Source organism: Giraffa tippelskirchi, chromosome 5, assembly GCF_054371585.1.
Source record: "Giraffa tippelskirchi isolate mGirTip1 chromosome 5, T2T-mGirTip1v1.2.pri, whole genome shotgun sequence".
Classification (NCBI taxonomy): domain Eukaryota; kingdom Metazoa; phylum Chordata; class Mammalia; order Artiodactyla; family Giraffidae; genus Giraffa; species Giraffa tippelskirchi.
Genome location: NC_137279.1, coordinates 96,667,262 through 96,686,601, shown reverse-complemented (window position 1 = coordinate 96,686,601; position 19,340 = coordinate 96,667,262).

Below are 19,340 nucleotides of genomic sequence, written 5' to 3'. Positions count from 1 at the left end.
TTAAGTGTTGAACTCACTGCACTTTTATGTATGTATGCATCTGTGTAATGACCATCTAGATGAAGGTAAAGAACATTTACAGCACCTCCAAAAAGCTGCCTCATGCTCCTTTTAGTTCAAAACAAAGAGTAACTATTATTCTGAACTTTAACACCATGGATTACTCTTGCCTGTTCTTGAATTTCATATAAATAGGTATGTTGTTGTTCAGTCTCTCAGTCGACTGTGTCTGACTCTTTGTGACCCCTTGGACTGCAGCATGCTAGGCTTTCCTGTCCTTCACCATCTCCTGGAGCTTGCTCAAACTCATGTCCATTGAGTTGGTGATGCCATCCAACCTTCTCGTCCTCTGTCATCCCCTTCTTCTCCTGATTTCAATCTTTCCCAACATCAGGGTCCTTTCTAAGGACTTGGCTCTTCGCGTCAGGTGGCCAAAGTATTGGAGTTTCAGCTTCAGCATCAGTCCTTCCAATGAATATTCAGGACTGATCTCCTTTAGGATGGACTGGTTGGATCTCCTTGCAGTTCAAGGGACTCTCAAGAGTCTTCTCCAACACCACAGTTCAAAAGCATCAATTCTTCGATGCTCAGCCTTCTTTATAGTCTAGCTTTCACATCCATACGTGACTACTGGCAAAACCATAGCTTTGACTATACAGACTTTTGTCAGCAAAGTGATGTCCCTGCTTTTGAATATGCTGGCTAGGTTTGTCATAGCTTTTCTTTCAAGGAGCGAGCGTCTTTTAATTTCATGGTATTTAGTTAATTGGTAAAGATAACCCTGTATGCGAGACATCAAAAGAAACACAGATAAATAGAACAGTATTATGGACTCTATGGGAGAGGGCGAGGGCGGGAGAATGGCACTGAAGCATGTAAATTATCATATGTGAAACGAATCGCCAGTCCAGGTTCGATGCATGATACAGGGCGCTTGGGGCTGGTGTACTGGGATGACCTGGAGGGACGGGATGGGTAGGGAGGTGGGAGGGGGGTTCTGGAAGGGGAAAACATGTACCCCCACTGCGGATTCATGTCAATGTACGGCAAAACAAGTACAATATTGTAAAGGTAAAAAATAGATAAATAAACTAATTAAAAAAATAAAATAAAATGTTTACTATAAAACATTATGAACAACAGCAACAAAAAAAGTAATTTCATGGCTTCAGTAACCATCTGCAGTGATTTTGAAGCCCAATAAAATAAAGTCTGTCACTGTTTCCATTATGGTACATACTATTTTGTATCTTACTTATTTTCACTCAACATTTCATCTGTGAGATTCATATATATATATATTTAAATATATATATATTTAATTTATGTATTTATTTTTGGCTGCACTGGGTCTTCATTCCTTTGCTCATGCTTTCTCTAGTTTCAGTGAGCAGGGGTTACTCTTTGTTGAGGCGCACAAGCTTCTCATTGCAGTGACTTCTCTTTTGCATAGCACAGTATTTGCAGCACACAGGCTCATTAGTTGTTGCTTGTGGGCTCTAGAGTGCAGGCTCAGTAATTGGGGCACATGGGCTCTGTGGCATCTGGAATCTTCCCAGACCAGGAAACCAACCCATGTCTCCTACATTGGCAGGCGGATTCTTATTCACTGCACCACCAGAGAAGTCCCATCTATATTGTTGAGTTTTTTCTTTTTATAGATGTGTTTTATGAATGTGCCCCATATATATTTAAATTTATTCCTTTTAGTTTTCTGGTGCTGTGATAATAAATCACCTCACATTTAGTGGTTTGCTGCTGCTGCTGCTGCTGCTAAGTCGCTCCAGTTGTGTCCGACTCTGTGCGACCCCATAGATGGCAGCCCACCAGGCTCCGCTGTCCCTGGGATTCTTCAGGCAAGAATACTGGAGTGGATTGCCATTTCCTTCTCCAGTGCATGAAAGTGAAAAGTGAAAGTGAAGTCGCTCAGTCTTGTCCGACTCTCAGCGACCCCATGGACTGTAGCCTACCAGGCTCCTCCGTCCATGGGATTTTCCAGGCAAGAGTACTGGAGTGGGGTGCCATTGCCTTCTCCATTTAGTGGTTTAAAACAACACAAACGTATTATCTTACAGAGCTGTCTGTAAGAAGTCAATACAGACCTCAGTTGGCTGAAATCAAGACCTAAGCAGGGCTGCTTTCCTTTCTGGAGGCTCTGGTGGATCCGTTTCCTTGCTTTTTCCAGCTTCTAGAGGTGCCTGTATCCCTTGGTTCATGGCTACTTCTTCAAGTCAACAACTCTGCATCTTCCTGACTGTTCTGTATTCACATCTCCTTCTCTGAACACAGTCAGAAAAGGTCCTGTGATATTAAGGACCCATGTAATTTAGATTGGCCCTGTATAAATAATCCAGCATAATTTTTCCACCTCAAGGTCCTTAATTTAATCACATCTGCAAAATCCCCTTTGTTAGGGAAAGTAGTCACAGGTTCTGAGGTTAGGACTTTGACATCCTTCGGGGACCGTTATACTGCTTGTTATACCGTTCAATTGCTGATAGACATTTGGGGTTTTTCCAGTTTGGCACTATCATAAATATGATCTTCCTTAACACTTTAAAGATGTGGTTCCATCATATGAGGTCTATAATTTCTGGGGAAAGTCAGCCATAATTTTTATTTATTACCCCCTTTGAAAATAATATTTCCACAACTCTGATTGCTTCTGAGTTTTCTAGGTGGTACAGTTGGTAAAGAATCTACCTGTTAGTGCAGGAGATGCAAGAGATGCACGTAGGATTCCTGGGTTGGCAAGATCCCCTGGAGGAGGAAATGGCAATCCACTCTAATATTCTTGCTTAGAAAATTCCATGGACAGAGGAGCCTGGCAGAATATAGCCCAAGGGGTCGCAAAGAGACATGACTGAGCACACATACACTACACCTATGCTTTGATTTTCTATAGTTTCACTATAATTTGCTTAGAAGGGGACTTCTTTATATGAATCATGCTTGAGCTTTGTTGAACTTCTTGAATCTATGTGTCTTTCATCAGATTTTGAAAATTCATGACCATTATTTTTTCAAGGATTGCTCTGTCTCATTCTCCCTCCTCCTTTTAGACTCCAGTTACATGCATATTGATATTTTGAGCATGATTCATTTGTTCACTCTTTTTCCCCAACCCTTATTTTTCCTCTGTGTGCATGGGTCTGTATATTTTCTTTTGACTTTTCATCACTTATCATGTCTTCTGCCATTCACAGACTGCTATTAGGTCAATCCAGTAAGCTTCTAAGTCTAGATGCTACATTCTTTAGTTCTAGAATACCCACTTGTTTTGTTTGTTTTTTTTAAATTAATTCCAATTCTTTGTTGAAATTCTCCTTCTTTTCATCTGGTTTATCTCTCTGTTTTCTTTAACATACATTGTTGCTGTTCAGCCGCTCAGTCATGTCCGACTCTTTGCAACCCCATGGACTGCAGCACCTCAGGCTTCCCTGTCCTTCATTATCTCCCAGAGCTGTTAAACTCATGTCCATAGAATCAATGATGACATTCAACCATCTTATCCTCTGTTGCCACCTTCTATTCCTGCCCTCAATCTTCCCCAGCATTAGGGTCTTTTCCAGTGGGTCAGTTCTTCGCATCAGGTGGCCAAATTATTGGAGCTTCAACTTTAGCATCACTCCTTCCAATGAATATTCAAGGTTGATTTCCTTTATGACTTACTGGTTTGATCTCCTTACTGCCCAAAGGACTCTCAAGAGTCTTCTCCAACACTACAGTTCAAAAGCATCAATTCTTCGGCATCCAGCCTTCTTTATGGTCCAACTCTCACATCCATACATGACTACTGGAAAAACCATAGCTTTGACTATATGGGCCTTTGTTGGCAAAGTGATGTCTTTGCTTTTTAATATGCTATCTAGGTTTGTCACAGCTTTTCTTCCAAACAGCAAGCATCTTTTAATTTCATGGCTGCAGTCAACATCTGCAGTGATTTTGGAGCCCAAGAAAATAAAGTCTGTTACTGTTTCCATTGTTTCCCCATCTATTTACCATGAGGTGATGGGACCAGATGCCATGATCTAGCTTTTTGAATGTTGAGTTGTAAGCCAGCTTTTTCACTCTCCTCTTTCACTTTTATCAAGAGGCTCTTTAGTTCCTCTTCACTTTCTGCCATTAGGGTGGTGTCATCTGCATATCTGAGGTTATTGATTTCTCCTGACAATCTTGATTCCAGTTTGTGCTTCGTCCAGCCCAACATTTTGCATGATGTACTCTGCATATAAGTTATATAAGCAGAGTGACATCATATAGCCTCGATGTACTCCTTTCCCAGTTTGGAACTAGTCAGTTGTTCCATGTCCAGTTCTAAGTGTTGTTTCTTGATTCACATAAATGTTTCCAAGGAAACAGGTAAGGTGCTATTCCCATCTCTTTAAGAATTTTCCATAGTTTGCTGTGATCCACACAGGCAAAAGGCTCTAGTGTAGTCGATGAAGCAGAAGCAGATATTTTTCTAGAATTCTGTTGCTTTCTCCATTATCCAGTGAATGTTGGCAATTTGATCTTTGGTTCCTCTGCCTTTTCTAAACCCAGCTTGTATATCTGGAAGTTCTTGCTTCATCTACTGTTGAAGCCTAGCTTGAAGAATTTTGAGCATTACCATGCTAGCATGTGAAATGAGCGCAATTGTGCGGTAGTTTGAACATTCTCTGGCATTGTCCTTCTTTGAGATTGGAATGAAAATTGAACTTTTCCAGTCCCGTGGCGACTTCTGAGTTTTCCAAATTTGCTGGCATATTGAGTGCAGCACACTTTCACAGCATCATTTTTTAGGATGTGAAATAGCTCAACTGGAATTCCATCATCTTCACTAGCTTTGTTTGTAGTAAAGCTTCCTAAGGCCCACTTCACTTCACACTCCAGGTTGTCTGGCTCTAGGTGAGTGACCACACCATCTTGGTTATCTGGGTCATTAAAACCTTTTTTTGTACAGTTCTGTGTATTCTTGCCACCTCTTCTTAACATCTTCTGCTTCTGTTAGGTCCATACCATTTCTGTCCTTTATTGTGCTCATCTTTGCATAAAATGTTCCCTTGGTATCTCTAGTTTTCTTGAAGAGATCCCTAGTCTTTCCCATTCTATTATTTTCCTCTATGTCTTTCCATTGATCACTGAGGAAGGCTTTCTTATCTCTCCTTGCTATTCTTTGAAACTCTGCATTCAGATGGGTGTATGTTTCCTTTTCTCCTTTGCTTTTTTCTTCTCTTCTTTTCTCAGCTATTTGTAAGCCCTCCTCAGAAAACCATTTTGCCTTGTTGTATTTGTTTTTCTTGGGGATGGTTTTGCACAACTCTATGGATATGTTAAAACTTTTGAATTGTACATTTTGAATGGTAAACTGTACAATATGTAGGTTATCTCTCAATAAATATGTTAAAAATAAAATCCAAATTGTGTTTAAAAAGATATACTAACAGCTTCTGATTAATATAGGCAAACAGACCTGCCCTCACATTGTTGTTTAATCGCTCAGTGGTGTCAACCTCTTTTCTACCCTATGGATTGTACTTTGCCAGGCTCCTCTGTCCATGGGATTTCCCAGGCAAGAATACTGAAGTGGGTTGCCATTTCCTTCTCCAGGGGATCTTCCCAACTCAGGGATCAAACCCATGACTCCTGCATTGGCAGGCAGATTCTTTACCTCTGAGCCACCAGGGGCCCTCACATTGCCTAATGTCTGATTGGTGGGGGAGGGAAGAATGGGTAGGGAGCATTGTCCTTTATTGTCTATTTCTAGATAAGAGACTCTATCTCTCTATTTATCTAAGGGTAACTTCAGATCTGGTCCCTGATCTCTAAGAGATTTTAGTTTAAAGATAAAGTAAGTCACCTGTGAGAACAAAGCACTGAATTCACAAGACATTCTTTGATAGCCCAGAACATTCTCAGAGCATGCCTGTCCAAGCATAAGGATTTGAGGATGATTAATATGTGCTGGGACTCAAAAGCTGTGTCATTTAGTGGTTTTTCTGAAGATGACTGTAGAAAAAAACATGAGTACCAAAGACTTGACATAAGGGTCCTGAACCTCCTGAGTCACTATTTTCCAATGAGATTGGGATGCATTGGTTAATTCAACTGTCTCCATGGTGATATCATCCTCATTCTCTTTGACAAAGATGCTTGTAACCACAGGGTAAGTGGATAATGAGGGAGACAAGGCTGTGTGTCTGTGTGTGTGCGTGCATGAGTTGTATTTACAGAAAAGTGTATGTGAACATGAGGAAGCACACATATGAGGGTCTGCAAGGAGGGGTGGTTGAATAAGAGGTAGAAGAACTGATGGGGATCCATCACTGGGGAAACCAGAATTGGGGAAATAAATGATTCTTTAACATGTTTCCTTGTGTCCCTTTACATCTCTGAAAATGCTTGGAGATAGCTCACAGGTCAATGAAGAAACACCTGGCAGGAGACATAAGAGACTTGGGTTCAATCCCTGGATCAGAAAGATCCCCTGGAGAAGATGTTCAGAAAGTGGTTGTCTTATGTCCATGTTCCCTCAGGGACTAAATAAATGCTGTTTTGCCCAACCAATGTAGGCTGGTTGAATGAATGTATGACTGCATGCATCCATACAGGAATAAATAAATAAACATAATTAAAAGCATGGCTTGGGGCTGGTTTCAGAAAGTCTACTTGAAGTTCACCATGTTTGGAAAGTCACTAACCTGAACATCGGCCTCTCCAACTATCTCCTGGATTTATCCAATGAATGTTCCTGGGGACTTGGGCTCAGTATAGTCCAGAAAACTCTTTCCTAGCTAAGACTGGACTTTACTGTAGTCACAGTCTAGGAAAGACCTTACTCATCCTTTATGTATCTCTTGTATCTGTTTTGTTCATTTTCCGATCCAGATTTCTTAACTCATGGCAGCACTTTTGTTCCTCTTTTCTGTGTTGGTACTGTCTGGTTCTGGCCCTCGTCTCCACTTTCACAAGAGTGGATGTGAGAATTTGTTAAATTATAATTTTCAAAAGTTAAAAACATGACTTACTCACAAATATATATTGGTCGTATATCAACTTATTTCATTTACCAATAAGGAAACAAGTAGGACGATAGAGGTAGTTCAAGGTGAATGCATGTGTGCTAAGTTGCTTCAGTTGTGCCCAACTCTTTGTGGCCCTATGACCATAGCCCACCAGACTCCTCTATGGGATTCTCCAGGCACAAGTACTGGAGTGGATTGCTATGCCCTCCTCCAGGGGATCTTCCCCACCCAGGAATTGAACCCACATCTTCTATGTCTCCTGCATTGGCAGGCAGGTTCTTCACCACTAGAGTCACCTGGGAAGCCCATCAAGGTGAATAGGAGATATCAAAGTATATATAGGCAGCAAAAGAAAGAATGCTGAAAAAGATTGCAAATTTAAGAGAGGTCCCTTGTGGTCTACTGGTTAGGATTTGGTGCTTTCATGGCTGTGGTCAAGGAAGTAAGATCCCACAAGTAATGCAGTGCATAAAAAAGAAAGAAAGAATGAAAAAATTACCAATTTAAATATAAAACTGGTTGATGCCCTAAAGGACAATGGAATGTTCGATTTATATTTTCTCAACAAAAAGTATTTGCAACTTCAGTCAGTTCACTCAGTCATGCCTGCGACCCCATGGACTGCAACACGTCAGGCTTCCCTGTCCATCACCAACTTCCGGAGTTTACTCAAACTCATGTCCATTGAGTTGGTGATGCCATCTCATCTGCTGTTGTCGCTTTCTCCTCCCACCTTCAATTTTTGCCAGCATCAGGGTCTTTTTTCAAATGAGTCAGTTCTTTTTTTTTTTTAATTAGTTTATTTATCTAATTTTTAACTTTACAATATTGTATTTGTTTTGCCATAGATTGACATGACTCTACCATGGGTGTACATGTTTTCCCCTTCCAGAACCCCCCTCCCACCTCCCTCCCCATCCCATCCCTCTGGGTCATCCTGGTGCACCAGCCCCAAGCAGCCTCTATCATGCATTGAACCTGGACTGGTGATTCGTTGCACATATGGTAATTTACATGCTCCAGTGCCGTTCTCACACATCATTCCACCCTCGCCCTCTCCCATAGAGTCCATAATACTGTTCTATTTATCTGTGTCTCTTTTGATGTCTCGCATACAGGGTTATCTTTACAGATTAACTAAATACCATATATATGAGTTAGTATACTGTATTGGTGTTTTTCTTTCTGGCTTACTTCACTCTGTATAATAGGCTCCAGTTTCATCCACCTCATTAGAACTGATTCGAATGTATTCTTTTTAATGGCTGCGTAATATTCCATTGTGTGTATGTACCACAGCTTCCTTATCCATTCGTCTGCTGATGGGCATCTAGGCTGCTTCCATGTCCTGGCTATTATAAACAGTGCTGCGATGAACATTGGGGTACATGTGTCTCTTTCAATTCTGGTTTCCTCGGTGTGTATGTGGGATTGCTGGGTCATATGGCAGTTCTATTTCCAGTTTTTTGAGGAATCTCCACACTGTTCTCCATAGTGGCTGTACTAGTTTGCATCCCACCAACAGTGTAAGAGGGTTCCCTTTTCTCCACACCCTCTCCAGCATTTATTGCTTGTAGTCTTTTTGATAGCAGCCATTCTGATGGGCATGAAATGGTACCTCATTGTGGTTTTGATTTGCATTTCTCTGATAATGAGTGATGTTGAGCATCTTTTCATGTGTTTGTTAGCCATCTGTATGTCTTCTTTGGAGAAATGTCTGGTTAGTTCTTTGGCCCACTTTTTGATTGGGTCGTTTATTTTTCTGGAATTGAGCTGCAGGAGTTGCTTGTATATTTTTGAGATTAATTCTTTGTCCATTGCTTCACTTGCTATTATTTTCTCCCATTCTGAAGGCTGTCTTTTCACCTTGCTTATAGTTTCCTTTGCTGTGCAAAAGCTTTTAAGTTTAATTAGGTCCCATTTGTTTATTTTTGCTTTTATTTCCAATATTTTGGGAGGTGGGTCATAAAGGAAATCAGTCCTGAATATTCATTGGAAGGACTGATGCTGAAGCTGAAACTCCAATACTTTGGCCACCTGATGTAAAGAACTGACTCATTTGAGTCAGGTGGCCAAAGTATTGGAGTTTCAGCTTCAGCATCAGTCCTTCCAATGAATATTCAGGACTGATTTCCTTTAGGATGGACTGGTTGGATTTCCTTGCCGTCCAAGGGACTCTCAAGAGTCTTCTCCAACACCACAGCTCAAAAGCATCGATTCCTCGGTGCTCAGCTTTCTTTATAGCCCAACTCTCACATCCGTATATGACTACTGGAGAAACCATAGCTTTGACTAGACAGACCTTTGTTGGCAAAGTAATGTCTCTGCTTTTTAATATGCTGTCTAGGTTAGTCATAACACCTCTTCCAAGGAGCAAGCATCTTTTAATTTAATGGCTTCAGTCACCATCTGTAGTAATTTTGGAGCCCCCCCAAATAAGGTCTGTCACTGTTTCCACTGTTTCCCTATCTGTTTGCCATGATGTGATGGGACCAGATGCCATGATCTTAGTTTTCTGAATGTTGAGTTTTAAGCCAACTTTTCACTCTCCTCTTTCACTTTCATCAAGAAGTTTTTAGTTCTTCTTCACTTTCTGCCATAAGGGTAGTGTCATCTGCATATCAGAGGCTATTGATATTTCTCCTGGCAACCTTGATTCCAGCTTGTACTTCATCCAGTCCAGCATTTCTCATGATGTACTCTGTATAAAATTAAATAAGCAGGGTGACAATATACAGCCTTGACGTACTCCTTTCCCAATTTGGAACCAGTCTGTTTTTCCATGTCCAGTTCTAACTGTTCCTTCTTGACCTGCATATGGATTTCTCAGAAGCCAGGTCAGGTGGTCTGGTATTTCCATCTCTTTAAGAATTTTCCACAGTTTATTGTGATCCACACAGTCAAAGACTTTGGTGTAGTCAATAAAACAGTAGTAGATATTTTTCTGGAATTCTCTTGCTGTTTCAATGATCCAACGGATGTTGGCAATTTGATCTCTGGTTCCTCTGCCTTTTCTAAATCCAGCTTGAACATTTGGAAGTTCACGGTTGGCATACTGTTGAAGCCTCGCTTGGAGGATTTTGAGCATTACTTTGCTAGCGTGTGAGATGAGTGCAATTGTGCGATAGTTTGAGCATTCTTTGGCATTACCTTTCTTTGGGATTGTAATGAAAACTGACCTTTTCCAGTCCTGTGGCCACTGCTGAGCTTTCCTAATTTGCTGGCATATTGAGTGCACCACTTTCACAGCATCATCTTTTAGGATTTGAAATAGCTCAACTGGAATTCCAACAGCTCCACTAGCTTTGTTCATAGTGATGCTTCCTAAAGCCCACCTGACTTCACATTCCAGGATATTTGGCTCTAGGTGAGTGATCACACCATCGTGATTATCTGGGTCATGAAGATCTTTTTTGTGTAGTTCTTTTGTGTATTCTCTTCTTAATATCTTCTGCGTCTGTTAGATCCATACCATTTCTGTCCTTTATTGAGCCCATCTTTGCATGAAGTGTTCCCTTGGTATCTCTAATTTTCTTGAAGACATCTCTAGTCTTTCCCATTCTATTGTTTTCCTCTATTTCTTTCCATTGATCACTGAGGAAGGCTTTCTTATCTCTCTTTGCTATTCTTTGGAACTCTGCATTCAAATGGGTATATCTTTTCCTTTCTCCTTTGCCTTTTGCTTCTCTTCTTTTCTCAGCTATTTGTAAGGCCTCCTCAGAAAACCATTTTACCTTTTTGCATTTCTTTTTCTTGGGGATGGTCTTGATCACAGCCTCCTATACAATGTCAAGAACCTCTGTCCATAGTTCTTCAGGCACTCTGTCTATCAGATCTAATCCTTTGAATCTATTTGTCACTTCCACTGTATAATTGTAAGGGATTTGATTTATGTCATACCTAAATGGTCTAGAGGTTTTCCCTACTTTCTTCAATTTAAGTCTGAATTTGGCAAAAAGGAGTTCATGATCTGAGCCACAGTCAGCTCCCAGTCTTGTTTTTGCTGACTCTATAGAGCTTTTCCATCTTTGGCTGCAAAGAATATAATCAATCTGATTTCGATGTTGACCATCTGGTGATGTCCATGTGCAGAGTCTTCTCTTCTGTTGTTGAAAAAGGGTGTTTGCTATGACCAGTGCATTCTCTTGGCAAAAGTCTATTAGCCTTTGCCCTGCTTCATTCTGTACTCCAAGACCAAATTTGCCTATTACTCCAGGTATTTCTTGACTTCCTACTTTTGCATTTCAGTCCCCTATAATGAAAAGGACATCTTTTTGGGGTGTTAGATCTAGAAGGCCTTGTAGGTCTTCATAGAACCGTTCAACTTCAGCTTCTTCACCATTACCGGTCGGGGAATAGACTTAGATTACTGTGATATTGAATGGTTTGCCTTGGAAACAAACAGAGATCATTCTGTCATTTTTGAGATTGCATTGAAGTACTGCGTTTAGAACTCTTTTGTTGACTATGATGACTAATCCATTTCTTCTAAGGGATTCTTGCCCACAGTAGTAGATATAATGGCCATCTGAATTAAATTCACCCATTCCAGTCCATTTTAGTTTGCTGATTCCTAAAATGTTGATTTTCACTCTTGTCATCTCCTGTTTGATCACTTCCAATTTGCCTTGATTCGTGCACCTAACATTCCAGGTTCCTATACAATATTGCTTTTACACCATCGAGCTTTACTTCCATCACCAGTCACATCCACAATTGGGTGTTGTTTTTGCTTTGGCTCCATCTCTGCATTCTTTCTGGAGTTATTTCTCCACTGATCTCCAGTAACATATTGAGCATGTACCAACCCGGGGAGTTCATCTTTCAGTGTCCTATCTTTTTGTCTTTTCTTACTGTTCATGAGGTTCTCAAGGAATGAATACTGAAGTAGTTTGCCATTCCCTTCTCCAGTGGACCATGTTTTGTCAGAACTCTCCACCATGACCCTGTCCATCTTGGGTGGCCCTACATAGCATGGCTCATAGTTTCATTGAGTTAGAAAAGTCTGTGGTCCATGTGATCAGATTGGTTAGTTTTCTGTGATTGTGGTCTTCAGTCTGTCTGTCCTCTGATGGAGAAGGATAAGAAGCTTATGGAAGCTTCCTGATGGGAGAGACTGACTGAGGGGGAAATTGCATCTTGTTCTGATGGGTGAGGCCATGCTCAGTAAATCTTTAATCCAATTTTCTGTTGAGGGCATGGCTGTGTTCCCTCCCTGTTATTTGACCTGAGGCCAAACTATGGTGGAGGTATTGAAGATAATGGCCACCTCCTCCTTTAAAATGTCCTATGTGCACACTGCTACAGTCAATGCCCCCAACCCTGAAGTGGGCCACCGCTGACTCACGCCTCTGCTGGAGACTCCTAAGACCCTCACGGGCAAGTCTGGGTCAGTCTCTTGTGGGGTCACTGCTCCTTTCTCCTGGGTCCTGGTGTGCACAAGGTTTTGCAACTTAGAAATCATTTATGAATTAAATTTAACTTTGCAGAGTCAAAGTTAGGTTAATAATCTGATAAATCTAACTAGTAAAGTAACTACTCTAACTGTTATATCTAATAAATAATAAATAAACTATGTAAAATAATTTGTAGTTGTTGTTCAGTCGCTAAGTCTTGCTGAGCTCTTTGCAACCCCATGGACTGCAGCATGCCAGGCTCCTTAGTCCTCTACTACCTCCCAGAGTTTGCTCAAATTCATGTCCATTGTGTCAGTGTTCCTATCTAACCATCTTATCCTAAGCCACTCCTCCTTTTGCCTTCAATCCTTCCCAGCATCAGGGTCTTTTCCAATGAGTATGCTCTTCACATTGGATGGCCAAAGTATTGGAGCTTCAGCATCAGCATCAGTCTTTCCAATGAATATTAAGGATTGATTTCCTTTAGGATTTACTGGTTTGATTTACTGGTTTCATGTAGGATTTACTCCTTGCAGTCCAAGGAACTCTTGAGAGTCTTCTCCAGCACCACAATTTGAAAGCATAAATTCTTTGGCCCTCTGCCTTCTTTATGGTCCAATTCTCACATCTGTATATGACTACTGGAAAAACCATGGCTTTGACTATTTGTAGTTTTGTTGGCAAAGTGATGTCTCTGATTTTTAATACCCTGTCTATGTTTGTCATAGCTTTCCTTCCAAGGAACAGGCATCTTTTAATTTCATGGCTGCAGTCATATTCTTCAGTAATGTTGGAGCCCAAGAAAATAAAATCTGTCACTGCTTCTACTTTTCCCCCTTCTATTTGCCATGGAGTAATGGAACCAGATGTCATGATCTTAATTTTTTTCAGGTTGAGTTTTAATCCAGATTTTGCACTCTTCTTTTACCCTCAGCAAGAGGCTCTTTAGTTCCTCTTTCAATTTCTGCCATTAGGGTGGTATCATCTGCATATCAGAAGCTGTTGATATTTCTCCCTGAAATCTTGATCGCAGCTTGTGATTCATCTAGTCTGGAATTTTGCATGATGTATTCTGCATAGAAGTTAAATAAGTAGGGTGATGACATACAGCCTTGATAAATTCCTTTCTCAGTTTTGAACCAGTCTGTTGTTTCATGTCCTGTTTTAGCTGTTGCTTCATAACCTGCATACAGGTTTCTCAAGAGACAGGTAAGGTGAAATGGTACTCCCATCTCTTTAAGAGTTTTCCACAGTTTGTTGAGATCCACATGGGTAAGGACCTAACAGAAGCAGAAGAGATTAAGAAAAGGTAGCAAAAATACACAGAAGAACTATGCAAAAATGGTCTTAATGACCTGGATAACCACAATGGTGTGGTCACCCACTTAGAGCCAGACATCCTGGAGTGTGAAGTCAAGTGGGCCTTAGGAAGCTTTACTACCAATAAATCTAGTAGAGGTGACAGAATTCCAGCTAAGCTATTTCAAATCCTAAAAGATGATGCTGTTGAAATTCTGCACTCGGTATGTCAGCAAATTTGGAAAACTCAGCAGTGGCCACAGGACTGGAAAATGTCAGTTTTCAATTCAATCCCAAAGAAGAGCAATGCCAAAGAATGTCTAAACTACCATACAGTTGCACTCATTTCACATGCTAGCAAGGTTATGTTCAAAATCCTTCAAGCTAAGCTTTAGCAGTACATGAACCAAGAACTTCCAGATGTAAAAGCTGTGTTTAGAAAAGGCAGGACAACTAGAGATCAAATTGCCAACATTTGTTGGATCATGGAGAAAGCAAGGGAATTCCAGAAAAACATCTACTTCTGCTTTGATTACACTAAAGTCTTTGTGGGTCACTGCAATGTGTGGAAAATTCTTAATGAGATGGGAGTACATAAAATAATGCCCTCCTTCAAATATTTTAATTAGAAAAAAACTTTAGACAAGCTTAGTTATTATCATGCAGTATAAATTTGAAAGGCTGCTCAGAAATCTGTTTTTGCTTTATTTCTAAATTTTTAATCATTTTATTCTCCTATTTCCTAAGGAATGGCAGTTACATTGAGAAGTGGGACCTCAGAGCCTATGTCCTGACTGTCTCGCAGCTGTAGCTACACCTGGTCTTTGAGAATCAGAGGGACAGCCTGGATGCAGCCCTGACCTTCCATGTGGGGACCAGGGAAGGAAGCTGGCGCATGAGAGAATTCCCATGACCTGCTCTACAAGGGCCAGGTTCACTTCAGAACTTGGTGCTGGCATTCCTAATAAGAGAGGTTCTGACACTGCCCCAATCCATCCCTCTGTCTCACCCAGGACCTGTGATTTTTCTTAACTGGTTTTCAGAGTGACCTTACCCTTGGGAACTGTGAAACTGGCTCTGAGCAGAACCTCTGGGGTCTAAAGAGCATTACCGGAGTGTGAGTGCAGAGGAAGAGGAAAGGGAAGAGAACTAAGAGGTGCTTTGGCCAAAACATGAGCCAGCAGGGAGCAGAGGTCTGGCCCCCTGGGGAGAACAGGGTCTGGGGCTCTGCTGATGGAGGCCATCTATTCACAGACATATGGGTGGACCTAAAGAGGATGGGTTTTGTCTGTAATCTCAATTTATCACCCAAGACACACATTTTTACATTTTTAACAGCTCTGAAATCAGAATGCACCACACAGTTGCTGGAATTTCATAATTGAATTGGGAGCATTTTCTTCTTTCTTGGTAATGTGTAAAATGGTGGTGCATCTTATGATTGATAGGAATTAGGTGTGTATCTATGAAATGTGAATGAACTGGTGAGAATCTGAAACTGACACTGACTTCACATAAATTCCATGGGCAAGAATACCACTCCTGGGACATCCCTGGTGGTCCAGTGGCTAAGACTCTGAATTCTCAATGCAGGGGACTCAAGTTTGATCCCTGGTCAGGGAACTAGATTGCATATGCCACAACAAAGATTGAAGATCCCACGTGCTACAACTAAAACCTGGAACAGCTAAATAAATAGATAAATATTAAAAATATAAGGGGATATACATATATATATACACACACGCACACACGTGCTGTACTTAGTTTTTCATTCATGTCTGACTCTTTGCGACCCCACAGACTGTAGCCCAACAGGCTCCTCTGGCTATGAGGATTCTCCAGGCAAGAATACTAGAGTGGGTTGCCATGCCCTCCTCCAGGAGATCTTCCCAATCCAGGGATCAAACCCAGGTCTCCTGCATTGCAGGTGGATTCTTTACCAGCTGAGCTACCAGGGAAGCCCATAAATATATATATATATATATATATATATATATATATATATAATGTCACTCCTATCACTTTAACTTGGAGTAATAGGTTTCTTCATAAATAATAATGTCTTTTAGAAACAATTTACTAGCACAGTGAATAGGTTTAAAAGCATTGTGGAGAGGGCAGAACGGTGAAGATCCACACAAGGAATCCTTTCCTGACCACTGGACACCAGACAGTGCACTTCTGTTCTAACGTGTGGATGTCAAAGGGCTTAATTCTCTTAACTCTCTCAATGCATAGGAAGGATCTAAGTGCATGGCTGTCTCTTTCCTTCATCTAAGCTCAAGGAACCCAAGGCCTTCCTTCATGCAAATCTTCTTTCAAATAGCATCTAACTCAGCAGCAAAGACTGAGCATAAACTTATAGATTAATATCAAATTTTATTGTAAAGCATTTTAGAAATAATGTCCAAATACATGTCTTTTTACATAAAAGGAAACTTTCTGTCATAGTCACTAAAAGAATTAAAGGAACAATTTGAACATATCATTGTAGTAAGATTCACCCTGATATATCTGTATTTCCCTGATTTATTTGTTTCAGTAATGTATCAACATTTTAGGTTTATTGAAATCAATCATACAGATATTTACAAAAAATTTTACTGAGGTCCTTAAGAATTTTAAGCTTTTTAAAACTGAAGTATAGCTGACTTACACTATTAGTTTCACACAGTGATTTAATATTCTTATAGATTATACTCTATTTAAAGTTATTGTAAACTACTGGCTATATTCTTTGTGCTGTACATTACACCTTTATAACTTTTTTTTTAAACCAAGTAGTTTTACCTCTTAATCCCCTTCACCTATCCTGCTTTTCCTTCCACCCAATGGTAATTAGCTTGTTCTCTGTATCTGAGTCTGCTTTTGTCTTGTTTAATTTTCAAACATTAATTCATTCTCATTTGATAGGTTGATTTTTCCCCTTTTCAGTCAAAGTTAAGAACTCAATCATCTACTCAGAGAGAAGGAGTAGGACTTGGTAAGCAGAGTGAAAACATGAATCGAAAAACATAGGACCCGAGGGATTTTAAAATATTTATTGCAGCAAAGTAGCTCATTCAGAGCAATCATATCCAAACTTTGAGATCAAGTTTAAGCCCAGCCAGAGTAGCTAGGTGAGGCCTTGTCCCCCAAGTGAGACTCATCAAGGGGTAGACAAGACTGGGACGAGAAGCAAAGGGCTGGAGCTGGTCCATGAGCTCTGGTTACTCAGGTGGTGCTTGGAGCCCAGGTGGGAAGCAGCTCCAGGGCAGTGGCAACAGCTGGAGCACTGACGTCACAGTCAGCAGAGGCCACAGCAGCCCTGGGACCAGGGCTACTGCTGGAAGGCACTAGAGCAGGGCATCTTCGGAGGGCCTTTAGGGGGGCACTTTGGGAGATGCTTGGTTGTGGGCACTTTAAGAGAAGGCTAGCAAGGCTGTTGGGTTTGCTGACAGGACATCTAGGTGGAAGTTCAGTCAACCTAAAACCCAGATTTTTTATGGATCTGTGAAATTGTAAGTCATTGTTTCTTCCTTTGGGATTGATCCCCAGGGTGCTGATATCTGGAGGTAATCCCAGGTACACACAACACATGTTCAAGCCAAAGTCTCCATCTTGTTCATTGAAAAATCTCTAAGATCCAGAAGAGTTCTGATCACGTAAATGTTCAATAAATGTAGATGGAACACTAAGTGGAAGCTCCATTAGAACAGGAATTTCAAGCATCCTTCCTCTAGTTCTGCACCCTTTGGATTCCGGCGTCTAGAACAGCAACAGGTAATTTGTAGGAGCTCAATAATAATTGTTGAATACACAAATAATACATGAATGAATAAATGAGCTAGAAAAGACGGTAAGGCAGGAAGGAAGGCAAGCAGGTAGCTATATTCAAGTAGAGAAGAGGACCCCAGATGGCATTTCGTGGTAACACTGGGTGTCACCATTTTCTCCGGGTGCACCTGCCTTCTCTCTAAGCTTTCATGAATGCCTCTGTGAGAGGTCAATGGCCTAGGATGTGCCTTCCTCAGCCAGTTATCTCAGTTGCCAGAGGCCAGACACTGGCAAGAATTTAAGCCTGTTAATTACATACCATCCAGTTTTAGGGGATGTAATTCTCAGGGGGATCCTACCAGACCCAAGGCAAAATCTCTTCTTCTTCATCTTCCCTTTCCTTTCCCTGTGATCTCCAATACCCGCACTGTCTCAGATGTGTTCCTGCTAGGATCCAAAAGACCCGCTCACCTGGTCAGACTAAGATGTGGACCGGGCAGTGCCCGAGGTTCCGGGTGGATGAGGAGCAGGTACCCGAGGTGTGTTTTATAGGCTCTCACCTGACTAGGCTCCAGGGGATCCTGGCTCTGGAAGGAGCAGGAAGCGGCTCACCCCACAGTGGGACCAGCAGGATAATTCTTGACATTCTGCTCCCTGACTGTTCATCCCATCCTTCCCAGGGAGCACCCGAGTAACTTCTGAAGCTGGAGACCTGAGCCTCAGCAAGTATATTCTTTCCTGGGCTGGGATTTCATGAAGCAGCAGGAGGATTCCTAGCCACTGGGTTGAGAATCTGGTTTCTCAGAACACTATGATCATATTCTTTTTTGGAAACATATAAATAAATAACTTTCCTCTAGTTTGAATTCAGCCCATGATCCAGTTTCCTCGGTCCTTAAGAAAATGCCTCTTTAAACTCATGAGCCAGCTGCGGGCTTTGAGCTGGGACAGCTTTCATGATGGTTGTTTTGCAAATCCTTATCTGTTTTCTTCTATGTCTCTGTTTCTCTCCAGTGATCTAATGAACGTGGGGGTAGAGGCTAAAACAGTTTAGGAATTACTGCCTGGACTAATTTCCTTGCTGGATGTATACAAAAGGATTATTTGAAGACAATGCTGCCTTAATGTGGGCTTTCCTGCTGGCTCAGTGGTAAAGAATCAGCCTGCAATGCAGAAGATGCAGGAGATGTGAGTTTGATCCCTGTGTCGGGAAGATCCCCTGGAGGAGGAAATGGCAACCCATTCCAATATTCTTGCCAGGAAAATCCCATGGACAGAAGAGCCTGGTGGACTACATTCCATGGGGTTGCAGAGTCAGATGCAACTGAGCACGCACCCACACTGCCTTAATGTTGACAATCCACGTTTTCATGTCACTGTGTGTGCTTTTTGCATGCTCAGTCACGCAATTGTCTTCTGGCGTGGCTCCTCTGGCCAGGCTCCTCTGTCCATGGAATTTTTCAGGCCAGATTACTGGAGCAGGTTGCCATCTATTCCATCAGATCTCCTCAACTTAGGGATCGAACATGCACCTCCTGCATTGGCAAGTGGATTCTTTCATGTCATCACTTTTCTACTGTCCTCACAATAACCAGGGGAGCTGCATGACACTTGTTTTATAGATGGTTCTGGGGAAGCTCAGGGGTCTAAAGGCTGAAAACAAACAGATTCCCCGACTCCGCTTCCACCCCACTGCTCTTTTTTAGTCCACACCACTCACTTCTCCCTGACACACCCCCGAACCCAGCTCTCTCTTACCCAGGAAGTAGAATCCAAGTCTGGTCTTTCTGTTAGAATGTCTTATTCCAAAGGGGACCCCTGAAGAGAGGTCAGAGTGAAGCTCTGCCTTGCTTTTCCTCTGCATCCTGTTTCACCTGTA